Raw genomic sequence first — 22,596 nt, 5'->3', positions numbered from 1 at the left:
GATTTGGTCCTGGCAGGGTTGGTTTGGTTGTAGCCTTGCAGAAAGGTAGAGGGATTAATGAGAAGACACGCGAGGAAGGGACACCAGTTGCCATCTTGGCTACTTGTCATCCCAACCCTCTCCTCTGCTAGGAGAATTTACCCCTGTGTGAGTCTTATGTGGGAAGCAGGGCTCTGGTCCTTCCACAGGAAGCTCAGAGAGTCAGAACCTTATTCTCCTGTGACCCTGGAGGCTAGGCAATATTGAATGCTCCTGCTGGAGCACTTTAAGTCTCTAGAGGTTTGACAGAAAGAAGCAGGGACAGTGTAGAACTCATTCTGGTGGTGGTGACCCCTAGAATCCAGGGTCTAGTGGTAATAACATAGTGCATCAGTAGTGGTGTCCCAGGGTAAGTGACACTGGTAATGGCATCCCAAGCAGATGGTTTCTGGGGGTGGAACTTGGCTGCTCTCCCTTAAAATAGGATTATCCATTCTTCCTGTTGATTCTTTGAACCATCCAATGTTATTCCATTAAATTCCTTTTCTGAGGACAAAATGAGCAAAATGACCTTTAGCTCATTTCTATTATTTGTAAACAAGAGCCTCGACTGATATATTCTTAAAGATCTTAATCTTCTCAGGAACAGAAACTTGCATTCCAAGATGAGAATATGTCATAACCTTTTCCTTCCTTCCTTTCAGGTGTCCTCCTGGGAAGGCTTGTCATTAGAGGCTCTGATTCTGTCCTATGTCCCAATTATAACGTGGGCTTTGGAAAGTCTAGGTGTTATGAGCCATGAGTTTTAGGATTCATAAGGGTTTCTTGGTAGTTGAGAGTGTCTGTCCAATGGAAATGGGCTAATCTTAAATTTCCATCACTACTAAGCAAACAGGGATTTAGAGATAGTGGCTATGTGTCATTCAGAATCCCAGACTGCACCCAGACTATAGCACAAATATGATTCAGTCAAAGAGATATATCAACTCCACCTCCTTGAATGATACCATTTTGCATTTATGCAGGTTTTTTTTTGCTTTATTTATTTATTTTTAACATTTATAATCATTTTACAATGTTGTATCAAATTCCAGTGTAGAGCACAATTTTTCAGTTATACTTGAACATATATATATTCATTGTCACATTTTTTTCACTGTGAGCTACATAAGATCTTGTATATATTTCCCTGTGCTATACAGTATAATCTTGTTTATCTATTCTACATTTTGAAATCCCAGTCTGTCCCTTCCCACCCCCTGCCCCCTTGGCAACCACAAGTTTGTATTCTATGTCTATGAGTCTGTTTCTGTTTAGTATTTATTTATTTATTTATTTATTTATTTATTTTTAGCTTTTTAAACCTCTGCTTAGTCTGCTCTCTCATTAGATCTGGGAGGGAGGTATATACAGAATAGTAGTTACTGTTAATCTCTCTGACTTCTGTTGTCTCACTGATACAGTGGGTCCAAGTGTGAGAGGCCAGGTCTTATACTTACGCTCTAGTCCTTTATCTTGTAGAACTTGAACATGGTCAATACAAAGGCATAAATGTAGTGTATCTGCCAAGGTAGAAGTCTAAGGAAAATTACCCTGGAAAAAAATTAAAGGGATGCAATATTTTGGAAGGTAGTGCCCTCAGCTCTCCTGGCTCTAGGGAAAGAGAGCATCCATGACCAAATCCACAAGGTGGCTATAACTCTTGCTTTGTTTTTCCTCCTTCCTCTCCTCCTTCCATTCGGCCTGTTCACAAACCTGTTCTGTTCTTCCTGTGCCCTTTGATGTGGTCCTCCCATTGTAGTCCCAACACCTAGAGCAATTCTTGGCAGTTTTTTATGAGACAAAATACTCGGGCTTCATTTTTCTTCCCCTTGACCCTGATGGAGGAGCAGATGAACTTGGCTTTGGGAAAGAGAGACATGGAAGGCAACATGGAGAACAGAAACAAAATCATGCCTTTGGATCACACAGGCCTCGAGTTGCTTGCCTAGATTTGTTCCTCACTCACAGTGTGATTTTAGAAAGTGACTTAGGATATAGCTGGAGCTTTTGTGGTTGCAAATGGCAGAATCCCAACTCAAAGCGCCTTCACCACCAAGTGTCTTGGATCACATTCCTGGGAAAGATGAGGTGGAGGGTGCATCAGGCATGTCTGATTTGAGAGGGTCAAAACTCCCATTAGCCTGCTCCTTTCAGCTTTGCTTTGTTGTTTTTAGTAGTTTGATCTCAAAGGCATCGTTAGTGATCTGAAAGCATGTCCACTTACGTGACTCTTATAGCTGAGTCTTCTTTCAAGTGCCCCCCTGCATTCTGCTATGGTCTGTCACTTCTCTTCCATCATGAGACTATCAGGGCATTGCAAAGGACTTGGGCCCTTTGATCCTGATCCTAGAACATAAGACAGAAGGAGATGGCACTCCCTGAGATCCATCTAAACTCTTGCTACCATCTTACCTCTTTTTCTTCCCTATTTTGCACTCAAAGCATGCTGTTCCACCTGGGCCAGCTCCTGGGGACCTGACAGGAGAGCTGAACTGGATTTCTAATGTGGTGATTGGAAACAGAGATGCAGTGAGTTAGGGAAGAGGGAGGTGGCTGATTCAGGAAAAGCAGCCCATTCTGCCGGGCCAGCCTGCTGGCTGGGAAGGTATCTGAGGCTGGGATCTGGACACAAGTCTGTCTCCCATCCAGATTCCTGCAGCAGGAACAAAGTGACCTGGGCCCTGTCTCTCTAAGCCCCCTATGCAAGCGGTTTCCGTCAAGTTTTGTAATGTGAGAGCTTCTCTGGAGGCCGAGGCCTTTGTGCTTAGCTGCAAGTTGTTGAGACGCCGTTTTCAATCATTTTAGCAAGTGGATTGGCTTCCAGATTGACAGCCTTGGAAACCAGATTCCTGTGTTTGTCCCACAAACAGGTATTGCCTGTGAGCTGCAAGCAGAGGCAGAACACGGTGTCCAAGGCCAACTCCTGATTCTCTACGGTTTGGGGTGGGTGTGGGAGGGTGAGGGAACATTTGGAGAGGCCAGAAAAAATGATGCCTATAACCGAGAATTAATAATGATTCTGAAAATCCAGCCACCTGCCTTAACTTCCCCCTAAATAAAATATTTCTAAAGTTAAGTAGCTGGAAACTGGCATTCAATCAATTTCAGTTCTAACTCGTCCATCATTCTGAGGCTCCCTCCCAGGACAGAGCTGATGACAGGCAAAGAACCTGTTTATGTCCCTATTCCGACCATAAGTAACAGAGACAGGCGAGCCCAGACTCATGAGCTCAGGCTTTACCCTCCTCCCCCTTCCAGTTGTATATCTGAGAATCTGGTGAAATTGGTGCTGGAATTTCAAATAAATTATCTTATTTAATCCTTACAGCAAGAAGAAAGACAACAGTAACAAAAGTAGCTGTGGTTTACTGAATGCCTACTATGCACCAGACGCTTTACATATGTAATCTCTAATCCCCAAACAGTCTTGTGAGGGAGATATCATTATACTCATTTTATAGATGAAAGGTCTGAGCACAGAGTCTAGGGGAAGCTGTCACTTGCTCAAGTTCACATGACTCAGAAGTGTTGAGACTGAAATCCAGGCAGGCATGTTTCCACTCCAAGTCTTCTCCATGGTGCTCTGGGCAGAGTCGTGCTCTCCATCCTCCCCCAGATCCAGGACAGATGAGGACCAGGCAGGAGAGACGTGTGCTGTTCACCCAGCTCTTCCCTCCTTCACTGTACAGCTCTTGGTTGGAACCTATCATGCTGGTCTCCTGTGTGGCTGGGAGAGGGAATGGATTAATTTGTCTCCCAGACCAAGAAAGGTGAAGGTGTTTGGGAAGAGGGATGGCATGGCAGGAACCAGGGTGGAGATGAGAGGGGAGACATTTGCTATGTTGGTCCCGAGAACTGTTGACAGACGTTCTCAGGGTGAGGAGTGTGGTCAGCTTGTCCTTCCTGTTTTCCCAAAGATGATGGAGGCCTGGTCTAGGGAACTATCTTTAAAAACAAAATTTACAGGCATTATAAGTTTCTGATTTCCCTGGCGAAGACTAGTCAACAAGGGCCCAGGCAGATCCACCTATATCTCTGGGTTATAAGAGCATTTTAGAATTGCTCAGCTGTCCTTCTAACCAAGATCAGTGGTTCGGGTGTTCCCCAGAGAACTAGGGGGAAATCTCCACCCAAAGGCCTGAGATAGCTGAGAGGAGTCAGAGCCCTGGGAAGAAATGTGAAGCCATTAAGCAGAAAAACATCCTGGGCCAGGAGCTCAGAGACAGCTATGTGAAACATCTGCAGATCTAGAACCTGGGACTAGCCCCATACGAGGAGACAAATCCTTCAGTGCTTGCTGGTGGGTCACAGCGGCAGACTCTCCCCTACCCAGCCCTGCCTGCTCCTTTTCCCACTCTCTCCCCTGCATTCTGCTTCATGTCCAGTGCTACTTCCCAATGCACCAACCTGAGATGACCACCGTCCCCTTAAGTAGTGGTGACAGGGAGAATAGATCAGGGACAGTCAAAACAAAAATAATGTTCCCCAGAGGGTAGATTCCATACCAGGCACCACGCAAAGTGCTTTACCTACCTTAACAAGAATGTCCATTTTACCAAGATCCAGAGAGGTTAAGTGACTTGCTCAAGGTCACACAGCTAGGAACAGAGTCAGAATGCAGATCCAGCCCTGACAGACTCCAGGACCTACAGCAGAGAGGACAGAGTAGAAGCAGTCTTTCTGGTCATAAATACCAATATCTCTACTCAGTCATCCCCATGCCCGGTGTGATCCACAGGATTTCGAGTACTGGGTGCTGTTAGCTCCAGATGGGGACGCTAAAGCATAGAGAAGTTGTGTGAAGTATCTACAGTCTCAAGCAGGTCAACAGAATGAAACAAGATGTGGGTGGTCCATTAATTTATTACGTCTTTGCAAAAACTGCCAAGAGATCCAATTGATTGCATGAAAAATATCGACTCAGGGAAACACATTAGTCAAACTGATAAGGACGTGTTTTTCTAGTGAGCCAAGTGTGAGAAATGAGGGTGGGTGGTGTCTCCGAATGCTGGCCAGGGTGATGCTCATATTCTTAGTATTACAGATTCCAGAGCTGAGAGAGATCTGGGAGGTCAGATCGTCTAATCCCCCACTGCATCCCTGGCCAGCGGTCACCCAGCTCCAGTCCGGGGACACACAGTGACAGGGAGCTCACATTTCCAGGGCCTGTGAATTCTGCTTCTGGACATTCTGACTTCTAGGATATTGGGTCAACAGAAGTACAACTTTGATAGTCTCAGCCTGAGGTCCTATGAGTGCAAATGAGGTCCCCATCAGAGCCAGAGACTTTACATTGTTATATTGGGATCCTTTTGGAATGCCAATGTTTGAAATAGTTCAATTCTAATTCTAATCGAAATAGTTCAATTCTAATTTCAATGTTTGAAACAGTTCAATTCTAATTTTGGCTAAAATCCTCTTTTATACAGTGAAGATGTTTTTGCCTTCTAGCAGCTTCTGTCTATTGTCCCCATTCGTTTGTCTTCCACTGTGCTGAGCAAATCTAATGCCTGGTCTATGTGACAGGCCTTCAGCTACTTGAGGACAATGATCGCGTCTTTTTGGAATCTTCTGTCCAGTCTGGCTTAGCAAGAATGCCATGTCTGTTGGGGAGACTTCATCTGGAGTCCTGCATTGAGAAGTGGACCCCGACGAGAGAAGGACATAGGAAAAAAAAAAAAAAAAGAAGAGAAGGGGGAGGTGACTCAACAAGGGACCGGCAGAGACTACCACACCATGTTTCAGTCCCAGAAGAGGACAACCCTGGATCCACCTTTCTTCACTGTGCATCGCCATGTCACTATTGAGCAAAGTAACTCCTTCCCATCAGGGAGTCTGGAGTGAAGTGATGCTGCCTCAGAAAGTTCTCCATGGAGTTATTGGTATGTTTTTAAATAAATAGTTTCTATTTTTTGGCTCCAAAGTGGATTTAGCATCTCCTAGGAGCATCAACTTAGTCTGGATTCAGTGTGGAGGCTTAGAGGGAGGAAAAGTCTTGGAAGAAACACCCCAGACTCATGGGGGAAAAGAACCAAAAACAAAAATCAGAGGAGTGTAATCTACCCAAAGCACAGGGGAGTTGGCACTGTGTGCAATTCTGGTGCTCAATCAAGGTTAAAACATAACCCAAACATTGGCGAGTCCAAGGGCCAACTCCCTACATTTCTGGAATGGTCTCACTGAGAATTAGAAATACATTTTATTGACCAGAATTCCTTTTAGTCTTTACCACCCAGGCTGCCTCATCTGTTCTTACTGGACAAGACCAACTCCATTCTGAGCGCAGCAATGTTGTCTGAGCACAGATGGAGACCCCCTTTCCTCCCCCTCTAGACCTCTTTTCAGGGGAGGACCCCTTGTTGATTTGGAAGAAATATTTTAAGTCACTATGGGTGGAGGGTGACACCCAAGGGTATGCTCAAGTAACAAAAGATGTCTTCAGAACTCCTGCATGTGTGATGTGGAGGGGAATTTGTGTTGTTCCTGAGAGGGGAGAGAAGAGAGAGGAGAGAAAAGAGTAGAAAGAGGTGAGGGGCAGGCAGTACATGGGAGAGACCTAGGGGACAATCCTGACTCCTGAAATGCTCAATGTAAGCTATAAAAATCACCAAATGGCTGGTGGGAATGGACTTAGGGGTGAGTAAACTAGAGTAAGGCTGAATGTTGTGCATAATCTCAAGGAGCAGAAGCAAGAGACTGTGGCAGGGATGCAGGAACTAAAGGTCTAAGTCTGAGTTACATTTGTTTCTTTGTTTATTTCACCTGCGGGACTTGAACTCCTTCCACTAGGGGCTGCACCTTTGCATTTCTAGTACCCAGGACACTGCCTGAAACATAGAAGGCCCTCAGTCTATGTTGTTTAAAGGAAAGAAGGATGGAAAGATAGGAAGTAAAATCTTCTAATTTCACAAGTAATAAAGGGTGAAAGATAATTGAGAATGTCTCAGAAACTTCAAAGTCTCAGTACTGATTTCTTGTAAAGTCTTCTGATTCATTCAAAGGAAAATGGAATCCATTACACTTTTCTTAAAACGTTGTCTCCCTTATCTTGACACTGGCTCTTCTTTAAGTCTAGCCTAGATGCACCTGCTCCTTGAAGCCTCTTCTATGCCCCTAACTGGACATCATGGTACATGATCTAGAATCACAAGAAAATTAGAATTGAGAAGGGATGTTAGAAGTCACTTGCAGATAGTCTGATTCCTGGACTTTTCTTATGTCACTTAATACTTTCTATCTTACTTTGTTTGTTTTATAAAATGTCTTTTACTTTAAAATGAAGTCTCTCTGGGCCTGTCAACATAGATGTGTGTTCCACACATGAATAAACCTAAGTTGAAAGCATGAAACATGATTGGCATAATGTTAGTGCTGGAAAGTGCTTTGCAAATGTTTTACAAGAAATAGATATTACTATTTCAAACCACAATGGCTTCCTGGTGAATGAAAGACCTTTTTGTTCACTTCAGCCCCTCGAGTTAGGATATGCAAAGTAAAGTTGGAGTCTAGCTTTGGAGTAGGAGTTGGAAGAAGCCCAATTGGCATTCCAGTAGGAGGGGTGAAGGGCAGTCTGGGAGGGAGCAGAAGAGGTGAGATGGAGGAGGTGATGCAAAAATGGACTAGAGAGATGATGAGAGTTGGGGGTGAGGGGTGACACGGCCAGGGAGAGCATGCGGTGGCAACATTTGAGAGTCAAAGTGGGGCATGTCCATGTTCTCGTGATGTAACCCTGCCCCCACCTCCATTTCCTACAAACCTTAAGCTGGACTTTTGAGCAAAGTGGACACTTTCCCCAGGAATTCACAGAACTCTTGAGGAGGGTGGTGATCTTCAACAAGGCATAGAATAGAGATTTGAAGAATCCTATCTAGAACTTAAGAGCAGGGAGACCTCAGCAGATATCTAGGTTATACAAGATGATTTAATGTCATGGAAATCTGTGTATATACAAACAAATGTTTCTTCCCTTACATCATCACCTAGAAACCCACATATTTTCATACTGGAGACAGAGATCAAAATTGTATGTAAATAGTCAAATCTCAGCTGTAAAGTATAAAGTATCAGTTGAGTACCTTTCATATAGTTTTTGTCTTTCTGTGATATAAATTTGGATGGTGTCATTGTTACACAAGAGAAGATCATCTCCAATGTAATGTCGGGACAGTTGGGAAAAAAGATGGTGTTAGTGATACACGATCCCAGCAGTATCCCGCAGGAAAGTCTGATGAAAAGTTTTCACATGTCATTACACATCTGAAGAAGAATTGGCATGTGGCATATCCACAAACCAATCCTGAGCCAGGAGTATACTGATATCAGGGGCTGTGACACTTCAAAGGCCATAGAAGAGGGTTACTGCTATGATAAGCTGTGAAGAAAACCCTACCCAGATGGCTTTGTTTCTGGAAAGACCTTGCTGGAAGATGAAATTGCTCTGGGTCTTCTCCATGATCAGATATGCCACTTGCTAGCTCATAATGCCAATGGGAGCAGCTGTGTAGCTGTACATCCTAGGTGTTTCTTTTGACACCTTGCCCATTCTTGCCTGTAGAAATCTTACTAGTCATTCATGCTGTCATTCCCCCATTGTGCCGGAGGTTAATGAAAGTGCTGGGCTTAAATCTTCCCCAAGTGTACATGGTGACATAAACAACAAAAGATCCCCCGGGGCTTGCATGAGGCCAATCTGCCAACAGGACTACATGGCAGGTGACTTGTTCATCAGTCTGTCCATCTTCTTATGGCGAGGCTTCTGATTCATCATGTCACTTTAAGCTTTTCCATAAGATAGAGAAATGAGGGAATTATGTCTGTTCCCAAGTTGATGAACAAGATGGTAATGATACCAGTGAGCAGGGAGAGCCCAACAACAATGTAAATCAAAAAAAGAAGGCAAAAGCATGGCAATGATCTGGGTCAAAGTATAAGCAATAATCTTTAGGTTGTCAAAGATTAAGCAACGTTCCTCCACCCTGTTACTAGAGATGTAAAGATGTCACTGTCATTCAGTAAGACTGTGTGGCCTGCATCTGTGGCTGCATTAGAATCTGATATCGTCATGTCAATCTCAGTATCTGCCTTCTTTAGTGCTGGAGAAGCCTTAACTCCATCCTCTGTTGTAGCAACGACCGCATCCTGTTTCTGATGGCCCACCTGAATGATTGGTCCTTCTGGGGAGATGTTGGAGTAAAGGTGGTTTCTGAGTGGTTGGTTAAGAGCTCATCCAGGTGCTCCTGATATGTGACCTTCAGCTCCATACAGGTCACCACCGCGGCTTTAGCCTATTTGTGAACTTGCCCCATCTCAGTGTTGAGGCATTTTTAAATGTCTTCTACCGTCTGTCTCACTGTTGGCTGAAATGACACCTACATTCCCCGGCAATAATGTTGGCTGTGAAGGGATGGTCACCTTTGACCATGACAATCTTGACCCTATCACTGTGGCATTTGGTAAATATATCAAGTACAGTGGATCAAAGGGGATCAATCCTTGACAAGAGCCCACAAAGCAGAGTTGGAGGTAGGGGAGGTCATGGTATCTGTCAAATGAGTGGCTTCTGGGAACCTGACTGCTGGCAGGTAGAGATGACCGAAACCCAGAATGTGGCTTCCCCAGGCCCTCAGCTTCATGTACATGGCATGGAAGGCCTTAGCTGTGCCCTTGACCAGAGGCTGCTCAGGAACATTGATAATGATGGTGTTACACTTCTTGATGATTTTCTTGGGGGCCCTTTCATCATCGTGAGGAAGCATTTGTCAGTGGGGTCAGCCATCTCATATATGGGGAGTTGAAATTTGTTGGTAGAATCAAAAGGGATTTCAGGCACTTTGCAGTCTCAGTTCCTAATTTCTATCACATCACCCAGAATGACCTCTGAGAATTTCCAAGAGCAGTTTCTACTATAATTTTCTCCATGATGGAAACACTTTCCTGTCCTGGTTTGAACTAAATTTGGTTATACAGTGTTATTATCTTGAACAAGGAGGCTCAGGTTCCAGAGCTTCAGGCAAAGGGTTGGTTTTTCTGTTTTTCATGGGTCAGCCATATAGATCTGATTTTCATACCACACACAGATTCTATTGTAAGTCCCAAGGTCAGTCCCATCAGGGCAAATGGTAGGGGTAGAACTGAGGTCTCCACTGCTTCCAGGACTGGGCAGTTCTTGACCATTCATTTTTCTGTCATTAGTGGAGTGACAATGACATTGACCAAGAAGCCCTCAGGTTCATGGGCCATAGAGGCAGCAATGAGGAAGGTGGAGGAGTCCAGGACATACTTCATAGACACGGTGATAATAAAGAAAAGAATGCTGGTGAAACAGCCACTTCTGCCACAACGCAAAGTGCTCAGTCTCAGTGGCAATGGGTGTCTTCCCATTTCCCACTCTCAAAGCCAGTGAGGCCATCTGTCCAATGATGGCGCCATTGCCTGTGTTGGTGACTGTGCCAGTTGCCATGCCTTTTAAATAGGTTGTGGAAGAGAAGCCAGTGTTCTTTGTTTCAATAGGATTGCCATGAGTCAAGTCATGAGAGCAGAAGTGGGGCTCAGACTTACCAGTGAGAGATAAGTTATCTACTCTTCCTCCATGAGAAGCCAGCCACCTGATAGCTGTAGAAATTTGGTCTCCACCCTTAATCTCCACTGTACCCCTGACCATCAGCTGCTCTTCAGAGATTGTGTTCTCCCTTGCATCCCAGATGACAAGAACTTGGAGAGGAATAATTTACTGAATCAGAACATGATGTTGGTGCTTTTCACCTATTGGAAATAATCAAAGATTACCCTAACTGGAGAAAGAATAGAATGCAAATACATACTGTCTAGGGATACCGACATCATTGGAATACTGAATTCCAAATGCAACTCACCACAGAACAACTTCTGTCCACAGAAGGACAAAGTAACTCCAATATCAACTACTGAGAAATTTGATAATCTCTGATATTTCTTTGCAAAGCCTGAGGGTGCTAAGTCTGTCCTGAGCCAGCATCTCTGCTGCTGTTATGCTGGAGAGAATCATATAATTCAGACCATAGTTCTCCTTCAATTCCTTATTGCTCAATTTCTGATTGTCCAGGTGAATTCTTTCTTGGGCTCCTCTTTCTAATGACTTTTAATGAGTTCCAAGCAGTTGTACATAGAATCCTGGCCTGACCACCCACTTGGGTGTTTTATTTATGTCTTCAGTTCCACTGTGCTTCACAGGTCTTGTCTTGTCCACAATGCTGATGACATGAGTGCTTGTGGAATGAAGTTGGTCACAGAAGTGCACAGTTCCAAGGTGAGAGCCATAATAAGGGCCTGGAACTCAGGGGTCCAGCTGCAGGAGTTTGAGGTGGGGAAGCTGAAGGGTCAGTTTCAGCCTGGACCTTCAGTTGGCATCTGGAAGATCAGTAGGTTCAGTGCCTGCTCTTGGTTTCTATCTTACTTCTGTTTATTTTTAATCTGCTCTACCAGGCTGAAAGCCACCTGAGGGCAGAGCCTGTGTTTTTTTCATTATTGTATTCTTATAACATGGGAATTCAAAATAGATATTTGTTGAACAAGCTCACAATTTGGGGTCTGTGGGTTTGTGGCCACCACTTGACAAAGTAATGTAGCCAACTGACTGGAAGACAGAAAGTCTGGACGAATGGGTTTCGTCAAGTGAGGAACTTGAACCAGGTCAGCAACAGGAGTCCTGTAAATCCTTGCAGGAAATAAGGTACATTAATCAATCTAAGCCTCAGTCTCTGCCTCTGTAAAGCCAGGGTGAAAATAGGGGAAATGTGGTATTTAACTCTTGGGGTTGTGAGAATTAAATGAGACAACACATATAGAGCACTTAGAACTATTCCTGATACTTAGTAAGCACTCAGATTTAGTTAATATTAATATTACAGTAAGTGATTGTAATAAAAAAGTCACGTCTCAGAGAGACTGTAGAAGCAGAAACTCTATTTCGTTCTATTTGTCAGCCACTAACTGCCCATGTCACAGGAGGAACTGTGGAGAACAAACAGCAGCTCAACTTACTATAATTTACTAATCCCAAGATGATCAGCCACCAGCATCATCATCATTGTTCCTGCAGATGGGATGCTCATTAAAGCGCATAATGATATTATTGACTTTGGAAGGTTTATATAGTGGTCTTTCAGCCATCTCCTTCTTTTTCTTTTTCTTTCTTTATTTTATTTTAATGGAAGTACTGGGGATGGAAGCAAGCTAAGCATGTGCTCTACCACTGAGCTATTACCCTCCCCACTCAGCCATCTTCTTAAAATAAATAAATATATGCATCACTCTTTATGGAACTCTTTGAAGGAAGGGGACATATCTCATTTGTTTCATCATCTTGCATATCTAGCACAGTGCAAGACACACAGGAAGTGCTAAATATATTTCTGAATGAATGAGTGAATCCTATTCTAGGAAGGCATTATTTGGAACATTGGTTCAAGATAATCCAGAATCACTGGTGATTTAGTAGCAATGGAATTGAAAACCTCAAAGCTTCCTTAGAGACCTTTCCATATGTGGGAGTTCTCATTATATGATGGTGTGTCTGTCACCAACAGCTTTTACCCACTGAAACCAATTCCAGATTTGGATCTAGTAGGTGACTCTACAGGAAAGAGAGAGTTAAACAGCAGACTTGCCCTAATTAAAGGTCATTCAATCTAGGCTTTGGAAGAATACAGTCTGATATAACTCTCATTAACTTCATCAACAATGCCATGATCAATTTGAAGAGTTGAGCTGATGTGGCTTATCAGGGGATCTTAGCTGCTATGACACCATGGCCTGGCTTGAAGCCCTCAGCCAAAGCTAAGCGTTGGGTGGGTGGCTTGGCTCTCTCAACAGCCTGCCTGGCCCACTCTGGTGGTATGTGTCAGGGTAGCAAGAATGCATTGCCTAAGCTAGGAATGTAGACTGTCTCTGAGGGCTGGAGGAGAAAAGGAATGGAGGGAGGGAGCTCTGATTATGGTGGTGGAACAAGAGAACAGGTTGTCCAGAAGGACATGGTAGCAGTCCTTGAATCCAGCATCCTTGCTGTCATCCACAGTTACTCACAGTTAATGACTACGATTATTGTTCTGGGGCAGGGAAAGAGTGGAGCCAAACCAGGATCAAATGACAGGGCACATTCCATATCTAGTGTGCATAGGTGTAAACTTGACCTTGGGATAATGTAGGTGTGGCTGGGATTGCTATGACTCTAAGGGAAGCCCCTACTCTTAATCTTGGAAAGAGGTCTCTCTACTCATTCCAAGGATACCTTCAGAGCCTATTTTCTCATAGGGGCACATCCTGATTTAATGGTTGGAAGGACACTACAAGTCCTGTCTTCTCCCCATCCTAACCTTTCCCCATGCAGGCAAAAAAGGACCACTGATAATCCCATTCCTGTTCCTTTGCTGATTGCTGATTAATTTTATCATATGGAACATTTTTAATAAGAACAGTTTCATCTCACTGCTTTGGAATTTGGGCTTGAAAGGCAGAGACTTAGGACTTTGAAATGTTTTGTAGAGAAGACATTGCTGTATGGGGCTCCTCTTTTACCAAGCACCTTTCCCACTGGAGGGGACTAAACCCTCTCTAAAGTGACTCATCCCACGGGTGACAAAGCGGCTGTGATCTAAGTCTCTGGTGCAGTCAGCTTGATTGTATGAATAATATGTTACTTTCTCTCTTTGCTCAGCCATCCTAATAATCTTCTGACATTCCTAGAATATACCAGGCTTTTTCCTGCCTAGACACTTCACTGCCCTGGTCTTCGCATGACTGGCTCTTTTCTATTCTTCAGACCCCAGCTCAAAGTCAGCTTCTCACAGAGGCCTTTTCTGACCACTCGTTGTCTGAAGTAGGTGTTCCAGCTCTAGCTCCCCCAGTAAGCTCTAGGACAGCCCTCTAGTTCTTTCTTTTCTGGCCCTCTTCACAATTCTAATTGTGTTCATGCATTATTCACTTGTTTGTTGTCTTTAGAGTGTGAGGTCTGGGAGGGTGGGCCTGTCTTGTTCACTGCTGTATTTTCAGGGCACAGGACCAGCCTAGTATACTTAGCATATTTAAGTCTCTATCACACATACTTTAGTACTTCTGTAATTTCTGAGGATGTGAGCTGAACATGGTCTTTGGAAGCTTAAGGTCTAGTTGGGAAGACAGAAAATTTCTCAATAGCACTTGTGGTCAAGTGCTTTGAGAGAGAAAGGACAGGGAGTTGCTGGAGGCACATCCAAACAGGTCTGTAGAAGTTAGAGGAGGTTTTCTCCTGGAAAATATAAGTACTGAGACCTAAAGAAAGTAGAAATTAACCAAAGAAAGAGGGAAAGAGCTCTGGGCAGAGAAGATAGCATGTGCAAAGGCCTCAAGGTGGAAAGATGATGGCATTTCTGAGGACCTGGAAGCTTGGTAGGTACAAGAGGGTGAGCAGCAAGAGATGAGAATGGAGACACAGCAGCAGCTAGAGCACAGCATGGTGAAGCCACGGTAGATTTGGATTTTATTCTGTAGGAAATGGAGAGCTACCAAAGGGCTATAAGCTGAGAGAGGCATGATTCAATGTTCACTTTTGGAGGATCACTCTGCTTTGTGGGGAGTAAGCAGCTGGAGGGGCAAGACTAAAGAAAGGGTCAACATATAAGGGGTATACTGGTCCAGGAGAGCAAAGATGGCAGCCTGGACTAGGAAGGTGGCCATGGGGATGGAAACCAGGAGAACGGTTCCTTAGTATTTAGGAGTTAGGTCTAAAGATAGGTGATTGACTACAAAGTAAAGGAATGGAGCGTCAGAGTGCTTAGTGAGGCTTGGGTGGAGACAGATGAAACCATTTGCCTTGGGCACCTGTGTGGATGGCAGCTGTGTTCATGGAGACGGGAAAGCCAGGCGGAGGAGAGGTACCAAGCATCTCACCACCTCTGGACCATCCTTCTTTTCTCTTTCCCTTGGAAAATTCCAACTGCCCTAGAGACTGAGAATAAATGCCATCTCCTCCTTGAAGTTCCCCACTGAACCCTCCTCTGAACTATAGCACCAAGAACTGGCCCACATCCTTTGTCACTTGTGTATGTTGCTCTGAATTATTTCATCCAAGTTAGTTTTGTCTTTCCAACTAGGTTACAAGCCCCTTGGTGACAGAACCATTTGTCCCAGTGACTAGTATGGGGCTGAGTACACGGAGAATGCTCAGTCCTTGGGAACTTTTAGTCAGCCTTCTCCAGAGAAACAGAACCAATAAAATGTGTCCACATGGAGAAAGAGACTTATTATAAGGAATTGGCTCAGGCACTTACTGAAGCTGGAAAGTTCAAAATCTGCAGTGTGAGCTGGCAGGCTGGAGACCCCAGAAAAACTGATGGTGCAGGTGAATTCTGAAGGCAGTCTGCTGAAGAATTTCATCTAACTTGGGCAGGCTGCTCTTTTTGTTCTATTCAGGCCTTTAACTGATTGGATGTGGCCCACCTACAGCATGGAGGACAATCTGCTTACTCAAAGTCTGATTTAAGTGTTTTTTTTTTTTAAGTTTAAATGTTAATCTCATCTAAAATCATCTTTCAGTTGTTATAAGAAGTTAATAAGTCAAATATTTCTAAGGCATTTAGAGTGGTGTCAGGCACATAAGAAATATTGTGTAAAGCTGAATTCAATAAATAAAACTTGTTAAAAAAACACAACTATGCCTTTCAAGTTGACACACAGAATTCTATATTCAGGGACTATATGAGTGATTTTACGCAAATCATAATCATGCTTTTAGGGTAAATGTGTGGTCAGGTTGGCAAGGCTGTAACTTTTTGGATTTCATAGGCTCATATATTAAAGTTGGAAAAGCATGCCTGGGCCCAGAGAGGTGAAGTGATTTTCCCAAGGTCACCCAGCAAGGTAGTGCCAGAGCCAGGAGTGGAACCCATATTTCTAGACATCCATGTTTGAGTTTTTTCTTGAGTGAGGACAACTTGAGTGTGTGAGTGTGTGTGTGTGTGTGTGTGCCCCTGCTAAGAGGCCAAGAAACCTCATTGGAACTGTGACTTCTAATTTATAATTTGGAGATTATAAAACCCAAAGAAAGGAGATATTTCCCCCCAGCTGTGTAATCTTTGTCAATGGCTTCTAAAAACAACAGTTTGGACTGGAATGCAAGAAAGGCATCACACAATGTAGGCCTTCATCAAAAATAGCCAGTTCCATGTCACTGAACTGAGGCAGACTCAGGCCTGGGAGCCCTAGACAGTATGGATTTGCATGGTCACCTGAAGTTCTGAGGGTGAAGTGGAAAAGACAGGCAAGATTTCGGATCCAAACTAGAAGGGTAGGGGTGCTCCAGGCCGGAGGTGCACACCAGTCCCTAGGCCTCATGCAGGCCTAGAATCTAGAGTTCCCATTTGGAATGAGTTTGGGATTTCTAGTTAAGCATAAGGAAATTAGGTACACCATGGAATTTAGACCAGAATACTTGGACACATTCTGGATCGTGGACTAGCTTGTTTAACTCTGCTCCAGGGTAACTGGGGTGTGATGATTGAGCCCAGAGTCTGAGTGCTTTGGGTTTAATCTCTCTGTTTCTCTCTTGTGGGCTGGAAGATGAGGGTGGCCTGCACTGCTCCTCTGAAGGCATCAGAGGCCCACACACAACTGTAAATAGCACTGGGAGTCAGGTTCCTCAGGGGACCCTTGCTGCTCTCCTAGAAGCTCTTTGGGCAACAAGAATTCAAAGCAGTTGGCTTCTTTCACAAAGACTTTGATGCAGCAAAATTCAACATGATATATATGGACAGCCCTTGGAGGATGCTATAATAGGGTTTGATCTGCATAGGTTCAGTATTTGTCAAGGCAGTAGAATCAGATACCAGTTATGTCCCCAGGATGCCAACTACTCAGATGGAGGAGAACGGTCCATTTGTCAGTGTGGCCCACTGACATTCCAGACAGCAGAAATTCCCCAACTTTCAGAATTTGTGACATGGGAGTGACTGGATTCATTGTGCTTTTCTTCCCTCTAAAACTGCTGGATGGCCAGATTTTATTTTCCCAGCTAAAAGGATTTGTCTTTAGCCTAGTACAAAAGAACTTAGAACCCCACATGTCACAAGGGAGAGCTGGAAAGTCAGTGCAGTTTGCAGCCACCTTTTCAGAGATGATCCCAGACCCAGAGACCATGCCTTGAGCGCCACGTTTCAGAGAATACCTAATGCATAAATACCTTTGGGACCAAGGCCCTGGCTGGCGGGGAGTATGGAAACTTGGAGGGGTCATAAATCTTCAAAAGCATGGTGAATGTTTGGAACCTTAACCAAACATGGTGACTTCTACATGTGCCAGAGCACCCACGGAAAACAGAAATGGGATCACCAATGGGAGAGGGTGCAAAGGCCTCTGAAGGGAGAGAGGCAGGCCAGTCCTTCAGACAAACTAGAGGGAAAACATGGAAACCTTAATGGGTGGGTGGAGGATGGGTTGGTCTTCTTTTCCACTGTTCTTTTTCCATCCACAGAATTCCTCAATAATTAGATGACAGGTGTTCTGTAGATGTTATAGATTTGGAATTTTTGGAAAAATGTGATGGGACTCCTTGTATATTTCAATTTGAGATGTATGCAGATAATGTGGGGTGGCTGGAGAACTGGCCAGAGGCCAGGAAGAGCGGTATTAGCAGCTGCAACGTAGGCCACCAATATTGGTGTGTGTTGCAGAGGGGGCTGGCTGGATATTTGCAGCTTGAACTATGGAAGGGCAGAGCTTCACCCCTCCCCAACCTCCTCTCCAAGCCACGGGTGGATTCCGGAACAGGAGGTGTTGGTGGACAGCAGCAAATATTCCAGGACAGAAATTTCCAGATTTAAAGATCCTTCCTTGGTGGGAAGAGACAGGAATTTAACAAAGTCCAGCCCAGAACCAGACAAACAAATACATCTGTGAGACAGGAATCCCAAATACAAATATCCAAGCATTAGGGAGAAAGCTGGAAAAAATTAGCACTAAGAGAGACCTGGGGCAGGAGGGAGAACTGTAAATTTGTTTCGTACTTGCCCTTGGCTTACCACTGGCTGACCCAGGGCTGAGGGAGGAGGAATGGCGGGTGGGAGAAGGAGAAAGAGAAGCCAGTATTATTTAGGGCTGCAGACAAACGCAGCTGCAGGTCACGGGGAAGGGCAGTAAGTGGTCTTCTTGTAGACACTGATGAGACTATAGCTATAAAGAACTTAGAGACAAGAGTCTGTGTCCCTGGAGTGACAGATTCGGGAAGAGATTCAAGGAGGAAGAGGTCTGAATGCTCAGCGTGAGGTCAGTTTAGCATTATGAATGAGCCCTTTCTCCTTTGCTGAGGGATAGCACTTTAGGATTTGCTGGTGGTCTGTGCAGCATAAAAAGGGAAAACGGCAGGAAAAAAGCCAGGCAGCAAAAGAGAGGCTAATGGAATCAGAGGATAAGAAAGTGAGAATTAGAAGGATTCTTAGAGCCCGTCGTGTGTACACTTTTACAATGTCCATAAGAAGGGTGAATCGGAGGGGTAGAGGAGGAGCAATTTTAGCCTCCTGGGTTCCTTTGGGTTTTTATAACATAGAATGAAATAAGGGAAGAGACTTGTATTCAGTTCAAGGTTGTCTTCACTACTCGTAGCTCTAACTTCAGCAATATCTCTTCTGGGGATGGAGAGAAGGTGAAAAGCTAGAGCCTGGGTAAACATTGAATAGGAGCAAACATCAGAAGGGGGAATTTTGGAAGCAGCTGGGGTGGGTCACTGGAGCACTCCTGAGTGACCTTTCCAGGTTTCATTTTTTCCCTAGTGTCCACAGGAAGCTCACAGGTGGAAGGCCAGTTGGAGGAAAGGTAGGGTGGGAGAAGGGGTTGACATTGCTGGGTGAGCTGATCTCTACCATGAATATCTTTTAGGGTCCTAACTCAGGAAATGCCTTCTTTGCGATCTCTTCCAGTCCCTGGGTTTCCCTCACTTACTTCTCATAGACATTGTGGGGTTATCGCCTTTGGAGAGATCTGGAGGCTGGCAGATGCTGCTCCATCTAGAAGCCCCTGCTAACAACCCCAGCTGTGTTAGCCAGACTGTTAGGTCCTGACTCTATTCCCTGCACCAGGGCTGAGCTGTCTGCTGAAGATCGCCAGGGGATGTGGTTTAAAAGCTTAGACCTCCTCCCAGATATCCTGATTCAGAAATCTGGGGGTAAGCCTGCAGTCAATATTAAAACAAAACAAAACAAAACAAAATTCTCCTAATGGAATCTGATGTATGATTGGGGTTAGAAACCTCTGTGTCTGAAGTCATTGCTCAGACTTGGGTCCTTATCTTCCAGAAGGTTTTGAAGTAAAACAGATAGCGTGGTCTTAACATCTGCAGTACTCTCAGACCATTATAAATAACGGCAGTAAATGTTGAACAAATATGTGAGATTTATATATACAGTGTGCAGAACTCAAAGATAAATAGATTTGTGTTACTGGAATGTCACAATCAATCTAGACAATGACAAAATATGTCGACACTTAATTGAAACATGCCTTCTCTTTCAGTGTCTACAAAGTGACCTTCCTCCTGACCACTCTCTTCCTGGTTTGCTCAATTTTCAAAGCAGTTTCTAGCAGTTTCTATGTATGGCACAGAGGCATAAGCCCCGTGCAGTGTGTGAGGGCTTCTTGTGGACTTCAGAATTCCGTGAAGAATGGGATGTGTCAGGTAGTTTGTGTGTGTGCGTGCCTGCACTTGTGACCTTTGATGGGTTTCTGAGATGTTTAACTGAAATGCCTGTACACCCAACATTTGCACAAGAAAGGCAAGTCAAATAGATGGGGTTGCCATTAGCATGCAGCGAAACTTTCAGGACCTAGGGATGGAATTAAATTGACAGCATGGCAATGACAGTGAGGAAGCCGACACAAGAAGTGGGGAAGGGGGACTCATCAGTGGTGTCCTTCACCTGGAGAGGGGATGGATTGATTTATTCTGGGAAGCAAAGATTGAGGAGACTTGAGAAGCTCGATTGCCTCTTAGGATTCCTACAGAGATTGATTTTGTCAGCTCCTCAAACAGGTTAGCAAGCCAACAGAGCTGGAGACAGTCTTTGCTGCACACCAGTTATTTGCTTGATAAACAGAGCAAACCCCTGGGGAGTGTTGAAAGAAAGGGGTGCGGCCCATGCCTTTGGCTGACAGCATCTTCAGGAGGGCTAAGGAAGCAAAGGTACAAACTCTAAAAATCTTTTAGGTTTCGTTTACTCAGGCAAAAAGGAGTCCAGACTATAGCAATTAACTGAGTTTGATGAATAGATATAGCTGACCTGGCAAAATCAGACCAACAATCCTTTGACAGTAGACTATGTGGTCTTTATCTTCCTTCCCTAACCCATCCCTCCCCTAAAACACCCCCCCCCGCCCCCACCACGGGTGCCTGCAAAAACTCAATTTTATTGTCTCATCTGATTTATTTGTCTTCCAGCTCAGGGAACTGTATACATTGAATTTCATTGTTCCCCAGTTATTTCATGCAGGAAAATCTTGTCTTTCTGGAGAACTAGTGCTGTAGATTTTGCTGCTACTTCTTTCCTTTCCTTTTTTTGCCTCCCTCTCCCCCTCTTTCTCTCTCTCCCTTTCTGCTTCCTTCCAAGGACTGCCTGGCTAGTGTTGGGTCTATGCTGAGCTTTCATTTCATGGTTTTATTCTCTCACTAAATCACCTTTACTAAGCACTTACTATGTACCAGTCACTGGGCTAAGCTCTAGTGATACAGAAATAAAAGCCATGCTCTCATTCCTCAGATTGCTCACAGTCCAGCAGAGAAGATCTCAGATGCTAGGGCATCAAATAATATATACATAATTTGTTGAATATAATTGAATCTCTAATGCTGAAATTTACAATATATTTAAAAAAATTTTATTGGGGGTAATTAGGTTTGTTTATTTATTTATTTAAATGGAGGTACTGGGGATTGGACCCAGGACCTCATGCATGCTAAGCTGCTAAGCACACACTCTACTACTGATCTATGGCTTCCTCCCTGAAATTTACAACTTCAGAAATGGGTAGATTGGAAAGATGTTTGAACATAGATTTTTAAAACCACCGAAAGGACTAAAATGATGAAACAAATCCAACAGGGCCAAGGAGGTTTGCATGTCCTATCAGTCACCCAGCTCTCAGAAGATCTGGTTTTCAAAGACGCTGGAGAGGTCTCCTACACTCCAGGGGTAGCTCAGATGTGGGAAAGGCAGAGTGATGGCAAGTGAAGCCAGCCAGAGCACTCAGCTCTAGCCATAGGTGAATCTGACTCTGGCGAACATTCCCTGTAACTCTCCTGGACTTGGTGTACCTTCCAAAGTCAGAAGAACATTCTCAGATTGTCTAGCTTCTCTGACCTTTGAGAAAAAATTTCTCCTTCGTGGTTTAGAAAAGAGGTAGAGTGAACGAAAAAAAGGAAAAAGGAGAAATAAAAGAAAGTATCAGTTTAATAACCCCTCAATTGTAAGAATGGGCAAAATCTTCAGGGGAAATGAACATGATTCAGAGGAGGAGGGACTGGGCATTTGGAAAATGTGGCTTTCCCTGCCAAGTGCCTGCTTACTGAAGGGAAGCTCATATGAGCCCCAGTGTGCATGAAAGTGGATCTCTTTGGAGCAAATTGTTTAATTTGATCTGGGGATGGAATGTATCTTGTACACCTCCTTTTTCAAGGAACTGACATATTTCCAGCTTGTAATTCAGTTTACTTAAGATGAGGACAAAACAGATCATGGCATTTCCAGAAAGTCTAGGATGGCAAAAATTCCCCACTCATGCTCTGCAATTACACACACACACACACACACACACACACAAACACACAAACACACATACTCTGTCTCCATTGGGTGGGGCATTGTACCAAACTCCAACAGCTTAGATTCCCATATACCATTTAGTTGCCATCACATGAAGAAAACTGGTTGTGGGGTAAAATTAAGTGGTTGAATTCTTGTCTAAAAAAGGTGGCAAACATTATAAATACACAACGCTCCCACGTGGTGTATGGTGGGTCCTGTCCTTCCTGGATAAGAATGCTTATTTTGTGGAACTGATTTATGTAGACCTTCTCTTAGTGGAAGAAGAAGACCCTCTGGGTTCATTACCAAAAATAGTGGATTTGAGGTTTTGAGACCTCAGGAACACATTAGACACGGTTGTGACTATAAAAAGGGACTTGGGGGGTTTATCTCTCAACATCTGGAAAAAGAAGTAATTTTAAAAGTTTGAACCTATAGACATTTTGCAAGTTATAAGCAATATAGTCTGAGGAATTCTGTATATCTTTCTAGGCTATGAATTGTTTTTATGTTAAGGATTTTGGTGTGTTATTTTCTGTTTACCAGGAAGCCCCCTCCCTTCCCTCAAAAGAGTGAAGTGGGCTTATAGCCAGAAGAATTAAATTAGAAACAAACAAACAAACAAAATACTTTAACTCTGTTATTAAGAAAGGGACAAAAGCCCTAGATGACTCTGCTAGAAAACTATTTTTGGTTTGGTTGCCGTTGTGTCTGTTTCATGCAGGTTAAATTTGACTATTAAAAAATTGTTTTGTTTATTTTTTGGGGGGGAGGTAAT

General features: G+C 43.9%; 1 pseudogene; it reads right to left on the bottom strand.

Moving 5' to 3' along the window:
- Window positions 1–6,459: 6,459 nt before the first annotated feature.
- Window positions 6,460–10,198, bottom strand: LOC105064093 (potassium-transporting ATPase alpha chain 2 pseudogene; annotated as a pseudogene).
- Window positions 10,199–22,596: the final 12,398 nt, after the last annotated feature.

This window comes from Camelus bactrianus, chromosome 5 (genome assembly GCF_048773025.1).
Source record: "Camelus bactrianus isolate YW-2024 breed Bactrian camel chromosome 5, ASM4877302v1, whole genome shotgun sequence".
Taxonomy (NCBI): Eukaryota; Metazoa; Chordata; class Mammalia; order Artiodactyla; family Camelidae; genus Camelus; species Camelus bactrianus.
The sequence above is the reverse complement of the archived record's forward strand: the minus strand, read 5'-3'. Positions and strand labels throughout refer to the sequence as shown.